At 46.3% G+C, this 12876-nt stretch overlaps 1 long non-coding RNA gene across 1 annotated transcript; it reads left to right on the top strand.

Annotated features, from left to right (window-relative positions):
* Nucleotides 1-8716: 8716 nt before the first annotated feature.
* Nucleotides 8717-12661, top strand: LOC311422781. The gene is made up of 5 exons (XR_014685502.1): nt 8717-9350; nt 9426-9491; nt 9578-9624; nt 9715-9851; nt 12331-12661. It is a non-coding gene; the product is annotated as an uncharacterized lncRNA (long non-coding RNA).
* The last annotated feature ends 215 nt before the right edge of the window (nt 12662-12876 follow it).

The following is a 12876-nucleotide window of genomic DNA, read 5'->3' as shown; positions in this document are numbered from 1 at the left end:
ACCTTTTCTGGTTGTTTTACAGCCTCTAACAATTTTAAAATTTCTTCAGCATACTTTGTGTTTTCACTGAGCGGTCAGCAATCCATGTTCTTTCCAAATTGCTCCATGAGCATGTACCACGCCGAATGTATATTTAGAATCTGTCCAAATATTTACCCTTTTTCCCGCTGCCAGTTCCAATGCTCTCGTGAGAGCAACTATCTCCGCCTTTTGAGCTGATGTTCCAGGGGGTAAAGGCTTAGACTCGATTACCTGCTGAGTAGTTGTTATAGCATATCCAGCTTTACGTTGTCTTTGCGTAACAAAACTGCTCCCATCCGTGAACCAAGTTTCTTCCGCATCTTCCATGGGCTCCTCCTTAAGGTCTGGTCGGCTGGAATACACAGTCTCTAGAGTTTCTAAACAATCGTGAATCGCAGCTTGTGCCGGAGCATCACTAAGAAAAGAGGCTAGATTCACAATATGAATTATCACAATTTCCACGTCGTCCTGTTCTACCAATATTGCTTGATATTTCAAAATCATCAATTCTTGTTTAAGTTGTTTAAAGACTTTTTGTGCTTCTCCAGTCCAGACTAACTTTGACTGGTTAATCTTTATCAATTCACATAGAGGCTTTACCAATAGTCCATAATTATAAATCCAAAGGCGACACCAACCTGTCATTCCTAAAAAGCTTTGTAGCTCCTTTACCATTTGAGGTTCTGGAGTCCGGCAAATGACTTCCTGATGTTCAGTTCCTAGTTCTCGTTGTCCTTCCGAAATGTCAAATCCCAGATAGGTCACACTTTGTTGAGCCAGCTGGACTTTCTGTCAAGAGACTTGATATCCATTTAAACCCAGAAAATTAAGACGACTTATAGTCCATTGAATACAACTCCCTTTAGTCTCGGTAGCTATTAAGAGATCATCTACATATTGTAACAAAGCACCTTCAGTGTCCGGAGGTATCCATGTTTCGAGTTCCCTTGCTAATTGGTTTCCAAAAATAGTGGGGCTATTCTTGAATCCTTGAGGTAGTAATGTCCACGTAAGCTGCGTCTTTCTGCCTGAATCGGGATTTTCCCATTCAAAGGCGAATAGGTTTTGGCTTTCTGTGGCTAAGCCTAGGCAGAAGAAGGCATCTTTTAAATCCAGTACGTTAAACCAGACTTGACTATTCTTTAATTTAGTCAGCAAAGTATAAGGGTTTGCCACTACTGGATGTATATCCTCAGTGATTTTATTTATGGCCCTCAAATCCTGAACTAGCCTATAGCTTTTTCATCTGCCTTTTTAATTGGCAATATGGGTGCATTGGATTCTGATTCGCATTCAATCAATAATCCATACTGTAAAAATTGATCAATTATCTCTTTAATTCCTTTCCTATCTTCTATCCTCAAAGGATATTACTTAACCTTAACGGGTTTCTCTCCTGGCTTTAATTTAATAATTATTAAGGTCACATTTTTAGCTCTTCCAGGGACTTCGGTAGCCCAAACTCCTGGACATACTTGATCTGTGATCTCTAAAGGTATTTCACTTTTAGGGTCAGTTTGTATTAGTGCCAAGCTTAACACATTTATTACTTGTTCTTCTCCTGTTCTTAATTCCATTTTCCCTTTTTCAAAGACAATTTCTGCTCCTACTTGCTCTAATAAATCTCTACCTAAGAGTGCCCATGAGGAGCTAGGCATAGATAAAAATCAGTGTATGCCCCATTGTTTCCCTAACTTGTACTTCAAAGGTTCACAAAAATAAGCCTTTTCGGTTACACCTTGTCCTGGTTTCAGTTAGAACAGAGTTAATTTTCTTCCTAGTAGCTGGGAGAATGCTGTTTTGGCTTAGGATGAGAAGAGTGCTTATAACACCCCGATGTTTCAATTGTTGCAGAGCAATGCTTATACCAAGCCAAGGACATCTCAGCTTCTTGCTCTGTCCTGCCAACAGGCAGGCTGGGGGTGCAGTAAGAGCTGGGAGGGGACAGACCCAGGACAGGTGACCCAAACTAGCCAAAGGGGTATTCCATAGCATCTGACGTCAGGCTAAACAATACATAGGGGTGGCTAGCCAGGGGGAGGGGGCCGGACTGCTCGGGGTTAGGCTGGGCATCGGTCAGCGGGTGGTGAGCAATTGCATTGTGCATCACTTGTTTGTACACATTATTAGTAGTGGTACTATTATCATCATTGTATTATTATTATTATTATTATTATTATTATTATTATTATTATTATTATTACTATTTTGTCGTATTAAACTGTCTTTATCTCAACTCACGGGCTTCACTTTCCATTTCTCTCCCCCGTCCCAGAGAGGGAGGGGGAGGGGGAGCGAACAGCTGCGTGGTGTTTAGCTGCCGGCCGGGTTAAACCACGACACACCTTTTACCCTAACATAATAATTCTGTGAAGGCATTAATGCTTGATTTAGAACTGAATACGTTGCCCCATAGCAATAAGAAATTTCACTTCCATTCCTCCCCTAGCTTCATTATAACCAGTGGAGGATCCGCTAGGGTAGATTCCCCAGGTCCCCGTTATTCCTGTTGAAATCAGGGGTTGATTACCCTAGGAAAAGGCTAGTCAATTTGTCCTCCAAAGCCAGGTCCAAACCGTTTTGTTTTATTTATTTATTTATTTATTTATTTATTTATTTATTTATTTATTTTCATTACATTTCAGAGTTGGTCCAAAAATTCCATAGGGCTTTCTTTTAGACCTGGTTGGAAGCATATTCTCAATTCCCAATTCATCCAGGTTTTAGTATTTACTTAACCGTTCATGATTTTCAGGATGATTCGGGTCTTAGTGGGGGTCGGTCAGGGGAATGCAATTGTCCACAGTTCCCTGAACGGTCCCATCAGCAATCTGAGCTCGCACATGAACTCAGGTTGTTTTAAGAGTGTACCTCTTTTCTGTTTCTGTGACAACTCTCTCAGACCGATCATGGTCCCTTTGCCCTAAAGGGCTAACACCCATGATTTTAAGATCTCTGCCTCGGGCAGAGGCAGAACTATTAACATTCCTACATCCTCTTTCCCTGCTCATTCAACTTCAAACACCTTTAACACTTTCAACAACCCTTTTAACACTTCCTTTATCTTTCTCCAGCCTGTACTTCTCTAATGCCAACATCAAAGGTTCAGTCAGGGGCCAACTTAATTCCCTACCTTTTCCCACCAAGATGCTGAAACATCAGTATACAACATTTCCTCCTGTTCTGCTTCTCAAAAAACAACATTAACTGTAGCAAAATATTATAGTTTAAAGTTCCATTTAGGGGCCACTTTTCTCCACATTCCAGCTTATAAAGCGGCCACCACTGATTACGATATTTTATCAATGTTTTCCTGTTCACACTTCCACCGGCAGATCCTCCAATATCCTTCCAGTGACTTAAAACACATCCTAACACACTTTTCTTTAAAATTTCACTGCTTGTTTGCCCCCCCAGTTTCCAGTTTACACTTTCAGAATACACATGTTACTTACAAAAGCGTATCACAAAACGTATCACTCACAAAAATACGGGCACGCAATATCTTTCAGTAGCGATGCCACAAAACTACTATTACCAGCAATATTGCCAAAATCACAGTAACAATAGTCAGAGTCAAATTCCACATGCGATAAGTCAGAAAACCGAACTGTGTAACACCGTAACGATATCTTTCTTATAACAATGCCACGAACCTACTATTACCACCAGGAAAATAGCCAAAATCGCAGTAACAATAACCAGAGTTAAATACCATACTCCATGAGTCAGAAAACCGAAATAGACAGCACAATTCCAGACGGACCTTAAAGCGAGCTCCTTCCTTAAGGTCCCCAAACATGTACTTATGGTGCTAACCACAAAGTATATACCAAACACTGCCTCGCAGAAGATCACCTTCTGACTTACAGACAGTTCCAGATGACCGGTCTACCAGAAAACCAAACCAGAATAAAGAATATACTCACTTACAATGATGGGGTCCTTGTCTGCCTCCGCAGTGATCCGGTGAGTCGAGGAGTCCCTCCGGGAAATCGCGGGGGTACCCTAGGGAGTCCTGTTCCCAGCGGGTCCTGCAGTCCGGCAGAGAGGTTGTCCCATCTGGGTCGCCAAATTGATTCAAAGATCGAAGCCGAAATTCCTTTAAGTGGTATATTCTTTATTGCAGCGCTGGATGCACGGGGGATCTCTCCACCTATCGTGCATACCCAAAGCAGAAAGCAGTCTTGAATTTATACAATCAATCTATCAATATTCTACAAGCACCTATACATATGCATTACCTATCCCCGCCTTCCCTCGCTTCTCATGCTAATTAGCCTTTTGGCACCTTGCTCCTGCGCAGAGCCTTCCAAGAATTGTGGGCAGGGGTCTTTGGGACGTGGGCAGGGGTCTTTGGGAGGAAGACCCCGAGTCTTCCTCACAGTGTACTTTTCACCTTTGGTCAGGAATCTGCTGAATTGGCATGTTTCTTAATTGCAAGAGCTGGTTGTTGCCAATTCTCCCGTTTGTTGTATCTTTATAATGAATTCCAATGTCCAGTTTCGAGAGTTATAGTCCTTACATTCGTTTCTCTGTCCGCCTGCCGCTTCCTTATCATGAGTTCCAGTGTCTTGTTTCGAGATACACAGTCCTTGTCTGGGGATTGTCCTTGCCTCCCCAATACCTCCTTAATCAGCCTGCACACAATTATCTGAGAATGAAAGCTGCTTTCCAGTAATTCAGAAAGTCAAGTTACGTCTCAGCCTTGAGCATCTCGGGCTTTTGGGCCTGTCTGTAACATTTGGCACCAGCACTAATACTTTTTTTGGCATATGTTTAGCGTTTGGGGCCTGTGTCTGGGATTTGGGCCCTGTCTCGAACCACTGGGGCTTTGTCCTGGGTTTTGGAGCCTGTTTCTAGAGTTCAGGGCCTGTGATTAGGCTTTTGGGGTCTGTGTCTGGGGGCCGGTATCTGGGGGCAAGGGGGGAGCTGCTTGTAGACCCTTGGGGCCGGCATTGAGGGGGTTGGGAGCAGACTCTACACCTTTGGGGCCTGCTTCTGGGGGCGGGGGGGGGGTTGAGACCTGCGTCTGGGGGAGGGGTGGGAGCTCTTTGTATTCCTTTGGAGCCTGTGTCGGGGGGCGGGGGGGGGGGGGGGCGGGGGGAAGGGGAGGGTTGGTTGGGAGGTGCTTGTACACTGTTGGAGCCTGGGTTGAGGGAGGAGGTTTGGAGCTGCTTCTACACCTTTGGGCCTGGCATCGGGGGTAGGGGGTTGGGTGCTGGTTGCAGGGGCCTGTGTTTGGGGGGGGGGCTTGGGACCTGCGTCTGGGGGAGGGGTGGGAGCTGCTTGTACACCTTTGGGGCCTGCATGTGTGGGGGGTCAGGGCCTGTGTCTAGCGGGCTGGGAACTGCTTGTACAATGTAGGAATCTGTTTCTGCAGGGTGGCTGGGAGCTGTTTGTACAACTTTGGGGCCAGCATCTGGGGGTGGCTGGGAGCTGCCTGTACACTGTAGGGGCCTGTGTTTGTGGGGGCCTTGGGGGCCTCCCTCGGGGGGGGGGGGGAGGGTTGGGAGCTGCTTGTATAGGGTAGGGGGCCTGCCTGGCAGGGGTTGGGAGCTGCTTGTAGAATTTGGGTCGCTGTGTCTGGGGGGGCGGTTGGGGCCTTTGTCTCAGGGGTGTTGGGAACTGGTTGTACACCTTTGGGTCCTGTCTCTGGGGGGGGAGCTTCTTGTACCCTTACCATAAGCCGTACTCTAACACATACTTCTACCAGTACCCTTACCCTTACCGTAACCCTTACCTTTACCCTTACTCTTACCCTTACCAAAGCATTACCCTTACCCTTAACGTAAGCCTAAACCTTAACCTTATCCTTACACTTACACTTACCGTAACCCTTACCCTTTCTGCTACACTTACCCTTAGCCTAAATCTAAACCTTACACTTACCCTAACCCTAACACTTACCCTTACCATTACCCATATACTTACTCTTACCCTAACCCTAAATCTTACTCAAACACTTACCCTGACCCTTACATTAACCCTAAACCGTACCCTAAAACTTACACTTACTCTTAACCCTAACCTTACGCTTAACCTTAACCTACTACTTACCCTTTCTTATCCGTCACCATACACCTAAAATTAACCCTAACCATTACCCTAACACTTACCCTTACCCTAACCCAAACCCTAATCCTAACTCTAAACCTTACCCTGACTTGTACACTTATCCTTATCCTTACACTTACCCTAACACTTACCCTTACACTTATCCTTATACATATAACTTACCCTTACCCTAAAACTTAACCTTAACCTAACTCTAACCCTAAACCTTACCTTAACCCTTACCCTGACCCTTACATTAACCCTTACCCTTACCCTAAAACTTACACTTACTCTTAACCTTAACCTTACCCTTAACCTTAACCTAATACTTACCCTTCTGTTTCCCTCAACCTAACCCTAAAATTAACCCTAACTATTACCCTAACACCTACCCTTACCCTAACCCTTACTCTAACCCTTACAATGACCCGTACCCTTACACATACACTTACCCTTACTCTTACCCTAAACCTTACCCTTACCATAAGCCATATTCTAACAAATTCTACCCGTACCCTTACCCTTACCGTAATCCTTACCCTTTATGTTACCCTAAACCTTACCCTTACCCTAACACTTACCCTTATCGTAAACCTTACCCTTTCTGCTACATTTACCATTAGCCTAAATCTAAACCTTACACTTACCCTTACCTTAACCCAATACTTACCCTAACGTTTCCCTCACCCTAACCCTAAAATTAACCCGAACCATTATTCTAACACTTACCCTTACCCTAACCCTAACCCTTACTCTAACCCTTACCCTGACCCATACCCTTACACTCACCCTTACCCTTACATTACCCTAACTCTTACCCATACCATAACCCATACCCTAACACTTATTTTTACCCTTAACCTTACCGTTACCCTTACCCTTACTCTATCCGTTACCCTTACGCTTACCCTTAACATAAACCTTACCATTAATCTTACCCTTACGCTAACCCTTACCCTTACCCTATCCCTTACACTTATCCTTATCCATACCCTTAACCTTACCCCAACCCTTACCCTTAAGCTGAACCTAACCCTAAACCTTACCCCAAACCTTTCCCTGAACCTTACATTAACCATAACCCTTAACCTAAACCTTACACTTACTCTTAACCTTAACCTTACCCTTAACCTTAAGCTAGTACTTAACCTTACATTTTTCTCACCCTAATCCTAAAATTAACCCTAACCATTACCCTAACACTTAACCGTTACACTTACCCTTATTCTATCCGTTACTCTTACACTTTCCCTTAACATAAACCTTACCCTTTACCTTACCCTTACCATAAGCCATACATCAACACTTACATGTACACTTACGCTTACACTTATCCTAGTAATTACTCGTACAATTACCCTTAACCTAACCATAAACATTAAGGATCAGCTTAAGGGTCACCCTTAAGGTTAACGTTATCCTAACACTTACACTTAAGTTCATGGTAAGGGTTAGAGTAAGGGTAAGTGTTAGGGTAATGGTTAGGCTAATTTTAGGTTTAGGGTGAGGGAAACGGAAGGGTAAGTATTAGGTTAAGTTTAAGGATAAGGTTAAGAGTTATGGTAAGGGTTAGGTTTAATGTAAGGGTAAGGGTTTGGGAAATGTTTAGGATAAGGGTAAGAGAAGGGATAATGGTAAGGGTAAGGATGATGTTTAGTGTAAGGGTTAGATTTAGTTAAGGGTAAGGGTTAGTGTAAGTTTAAGAGTAAGGGTAAGTGTAAGGGTATGTGTAAAAGTACGGGTCATTGTAAGGGTTAGAGTAAGGGTTAGGGTAAGGGTAAGTGTTAGGGTAATGGTTAGGGTTAATTTTAGGGTTAGGGTGAGGGAAACGTAAGAGTAAGTATTAGGTTACAGCTAAGGTTAAGGTTAAGAGTAAGTGTAAGGTTTAGTGTAAGGATTAGGGTTAATGTAAGGGTCAAGGTAAGGGTTGGGGTAAAGGTTTAGGTAAAGGGTAAAAATATGTATATTGTAAGGGTGAGGGGTTAGGGTAATGGTTAGATTTTAGTTAGATTTAGGTAAGGGTGAGGGTTGGGGTAAGGTTTAGAATTAGGCAAAGGGTAAGTGTAGCAGAAAGGGTAAGGTTTAGGATAAGGGTAAGTGTTAGGATAAGGGTAAGGTTTAGGGTTAGCTTAATAGTAAGGTTAAGGGTAATTGTACGAGTAATTGCTAGGGTAAGTGCAAGCGTAAGTGTACATGTAAGTGTTGTTGTATGGCTTATGGTAAGGGTAAGGTCAAGGGTAAGGTTTATGTTAAGGGTAAGCGTAAGGGTAAGGGTAAGGGATAGAGTAAGGGTAAGGGTAAGGTTAAGGGTAACGGTAAGGTTAAGGGTACAAATATGTGTTAGGGTATGGGTTATGGTATGGGTAAGAATTAGGGTAAGTATAAGGGTAAGGGTAAGTGTAAGGGTACAGGTCAGGGTAAGGGTTAGAGTAAGGGTTAGGGTTAGGGTAAGGTTAAATGTTAGGGTAATGGTTAGGGTTAGTTTTAGGGTTAAAGTCAGGAAAACGTATGCGTAAGTATTAGGTGAATGTTAAGGGTAAGGTTAAGGTTAAGAGTAAGGGTAAGGTTTAGGGTAAGGGTTAGGGTTAATGTAAGGGTCAGGGTAAGGGTTGGGGTAAGGTTTAGGGTAAGGGTTAGGTTAAGGATAAATGTTAGGGTAAGGGTAAGGTTAATGGTAACCGTAAGTGTAAAGGTAAGGGTTACGGTAAGGGTAAGAATAAGGGTATGGGTAATGGTAAGGGTGAGGGTTAGGCTAAGGGTAAGTGTAAGGTTTAGATTTCGGCTAAGGGTAAGTGTAGCAGAAAGGGTAAGCTTTAAAGTAAGGTTTAAGGTTTAGGGTTAGGGTAAGGGTAAGGGTAAGGGTACGGGTCAGGGTAAGGGTTAGAGTAAGGGTTTGAGTATGGGTAAGGGTAAGGGTTAGAATAAGTGTAAGGGTGCAAGCAAGGATTAGGGCAAGAGTAAGTGTAAGGGTAATAGAAAGGGTTAGGGTAAGTGTAAGGGTAAGGGAATGTGTTAGGATATGTTTTAGGGGAAGCAGAAGGGTAAGGGTTAGGTTAAGTGTAAGGGGAAGGGGAAGGTAAGGGGAAGGTTTGGAGTAAGGTATAGGGTAAGGGTAAGGTTATGGTTAAAGGAAAGAGTAAGGGTAAGGAAAAAGTAAAGGTAAGGATTTGGGTAATGGTAAGGGTGAGAAGATTTAGGGTAAGGGTTACGGTAAGGGTTAGGTAACGCAGTGTACAACCTGGGATGTCACACGCAGAGCTGCCTCTGGCAAGGTGAGTGAGGAACAGATGTAGCAGTTGTGTTGTAGGTCTCACTGTTCCTCTAGGCATCCCCTCTTTGTCTTTTAGAGGTGTTGTAGCTGTTTGAAGAGGGTAGATTGAAGCATCTGCCTCGGGGGCTGGTAAGCGGCAGAGGTAAGGGAGCAGATGAGAGTAACTTACCTAGTTGTGCTGTGTCTTTGGATGCTGCATCGGCCTATGCGTTTCTTTTTCTTTCACAGGTGTCTCGCACAGGCTCAAAGGAGCAAACTGCACTCTGAAGAGCTGTGTAAGAAGAGGGGCTGGTCATGAGCTGGGTTGGAGCAGAACGACCAAGTAGCGCAAGGTGACTATGAAAGGTGTCCGTCTTGCTTTGCAGGTGCCGTGGCAGGCTCTCCACAGAAGTGGATAAGGATATGAGATAAGGCCAGAGAGCGACAAGGAGCGGCACGTGCAGGGATGGTTTTGAAGCGCTGCGGTGGCTTACTCTTCTGTTCATCAGGTGCCACAGGCAAGGTGGGTTGTAACATCAGTCGTTATATTTGCATGAAAGCAGTTCACTTGAATGCCACAGTGCATCTGAGTAGGGTGTTCTAGCAGAACAAGCTTGTCTGGCACAGCGGTGCCTGATGGCAGTGTGTTTCCTCAGGTGAAGAGGTGCCTGAAGCCCCATCCTATCTAGCCTGCACACAATTATCTGAGAATGAAAGCTGCTTTCCAGTAATTCAGAAAGCCAAGTTACGTCTCAGCCTTTAGCATCTCGGGCTTTGGGGCCTGTCTGTAACATTTGGCACCAGCACTAATACTTTTTTTGGCATATGTTTAGCGCTTGGGGCCTGTGTCTGGGATTTGGGCCCTGTCTCGAACCAGTGGGGCTTTGTCCTGGGTTTTGGAGCCTGCCTCTAGAGTTCAGGGCCTGTGATTAGGCTTTTGGGGTCTGTGTCTGGGGGCCGGTATCTGGGGGCAAGCGGGGAGCTGCTTGTAGACCCTTGGGGCCGGCATTGAGGGGGTTGGGAGCTGACTCTACACCTTTGGGGCCTGCTTCTGGGGGCGGGGTGGGGTTGAGACCAGCATCTGGGGGAGGGGTGGGAGCTCTTTGTATTCCTTTGGAGCCTGTGTCGGGGGGGCGGGGGGGGGGGGGGGGGGAAGGGGAGGGTTGGTTGGGAGGTGCTTGTACACTGTTGGAGCCTGGGTTGAGGGAGGAGGTTTGGAGCTGCTTCTACACCTTTGGGCCTGGCATCGGGGGTAGGGGGTTGGGTGCTGGTTGTAGGGGCCTGTGTTTGGGGGGGGGGGGGGGCTTGGGACCTGCGTCTGGGGGAGGGGTGGGAGCTGCTTGTACACCTTTGGGGCCTGCATGTGTGGGGGGTCAGGGCCTGTGTCTAGCGGGCTGGGAACTGCTTGTACAATGTAGGAATCTGTTTCTGCAGGGTGGCTGGGAGCTGTTTGTACAACTTTGGGGCCAGCATCTGGGGGTGGCTGGGAGCTGCCTGTACACTGTAGGGGCCTGTGTTTGTGGGGGGCTTGGGGGCCTCCCTCGGGGCAGGGGGGTGGGTTGGGAGCTGCTTGTATAGGGTAGGGGGCCTGCCTGGCAGGGGTTGGGAGCTGCTTGTAGAATTTGGGTCGCTGTGTCTGGGGGGGCGGTTGGGGCCTGTGTCTCAGGGGTGTTGGGAACTGGTTGTACACCTTTGGGTCCTGTCTCAGGGGGGGAGCTACTTGTACACTTTTGGGGTCTGTATTTGAGGGGGGTTGGGAGCTTCTTGTGCACTTTTGGACCTATGTTTAGGCTGGTTGGGAGTTGCTCATGCATTCTAGGTGCCTCCCTTTTGAGAAGGGTTGGGGCCTGCATCTGTGGGTGTTTGGGAGCTGCTTGTACACTATAGGGGCCATGGTCTTGGAGGGGGGTCTGGGCTGTTTATACACCTTTGTGGCCTGTGTTTGGGGGGGGGGGGGGGGGTCTGTGCCTGGGGAAGTTGGGAGCTGTTTGTTCACTCTAGGAGCCTCCATTTGGGGGTCTTTGGGGCCTCCCTTTGAGGGGGAGGGAGTTGGGAGTTGGTTGTACACCTCCGCATCCCGTGTCTTGGGGGGGGTGGGGGGAGTGGGACCGGTCTCTGAAGGGGCGGGTTGTGAGCTGCTTGTACACCTGTGTCGGGGGGAGGGTAGGGGGGTTGGCGGGGGTCGGGTCCGGGTCTTGGGCCAGTGTCTGGGTGGAGTCCAGTTCTTGGGAGGGGGTGGTGGGGTAGGAGCTGCTTGTGGGCAGTTGGGGTCTGCATCTGGGTGTGGTTGGTGCCTGCTTCTGTTGGCAGTTTGGGGCCTGCTTGTAGACTTGTGCAGCCTGGGTTTGGGGGCTTTTCTGTAACGTTTGGGGTCTGCATTTTTGCTTTGGGATGCATCTTGAGCTTTTGAGGCCTAGCAGTAGCATTTGGGGCCTGCATCTGGGGCTTTTCTGTAGCATTTTGGTTGTGTATTTGTGATTTGGGGCCTGTATCGTGGGTTTTGCCTTTTTTGTAGTTTCCATCTTTGTGTGTGTGTGTTTCGTTGTTGGTTGTCTGGGGTTAGGGGCAGTTTGGGGTTTGGATTAAGGTCAGTGTCATTAGCGTTAGGGGGTTGATAATAAGGGTTAGGGTTGTGGTTAGAGTTGTTAGGTTTAAGGGGAATAAGGATTTCAGGGTAAGGGGATCAAGGTTGTGGGAATAAAAATGTTGTTTTTGCGCAGTTACATCCTGTAGAGGGAAGGAAGGTGGTATTGAGATATGCTTGCAGTGATAAGACAGCTTAACAGTGTGAAATGAGTTCATCTGATTCGTGTCAATATGGAACAATGCTAGGGCCGCATGATATGATGAAAAGTCTGAGAAAACCAGAGTGGTTAATATATATAGTTCTTGTATCTTGCAAAGGAATGGTCCAGCAATTCGGGTCAATAGGGGATAAGAGAACAAAGGGGTTTCAGAATAACTGCTAACTATTACAACTGTTGCATGGGACACTATGCAAGTGTCTGCCATCCAGCCAAGATGGACAAAGGAGATGGACAAGAGAAAAGCCTGGGAGGAAGACTACGAGCCTTCAGTACGAGCGGCCCCCAGAGGGACCACCGGAGACTGATAACGCCTGCACCAGTGGGAGGGTTTGGATTCTGGGAACTAATTAGAATAACCCTGCGTTTTGTAGAAGTAGTAATGAATATGTATTAGCCTAGCAGCATAAAAACCAGCCGCCTGATGTAACTTGTGTGCGTCTTGGTGGAGCAGAGACTCCTGGCGCACCCAGCGCTGCTTGCTTACCTCTATTCAATTAATAAATTGTAAATTTCAATTGCAATCCTATTTGGGACCCAGTCATTTATTACAAGCGGGCGCTCGTCCGGGAGGGCTTTGGTTCCTGATTTCTGGTTTGATCTAGGAGAGGCACCCCCACCATTTGGTGGCTGCTGTTTGAGTCAGGTCGGAACTAATGGCATCTTAAACCTGAATAAAGGTAAGCAAAGTTTCTGATTCTTTTTTTCAGCTCCCTTGCCAGCTGCAGCACTATATTTTGCCCA

Source organism: Aythya ferina (genome assembly GCF_964211825.1).
Source record: "Aythya ferina genome assembly, chromosome: 23".
Lineage (NCBI taxonomy): Eukaryota > Metazoa > Chordata > Aves > Anseriformes > Anatidae > Aythya > Aythya ferina.
Note: the sequence above shows the minus strand (reverse complement) of the source record. Positions and strands in the feature narration are given on the sequence as shown.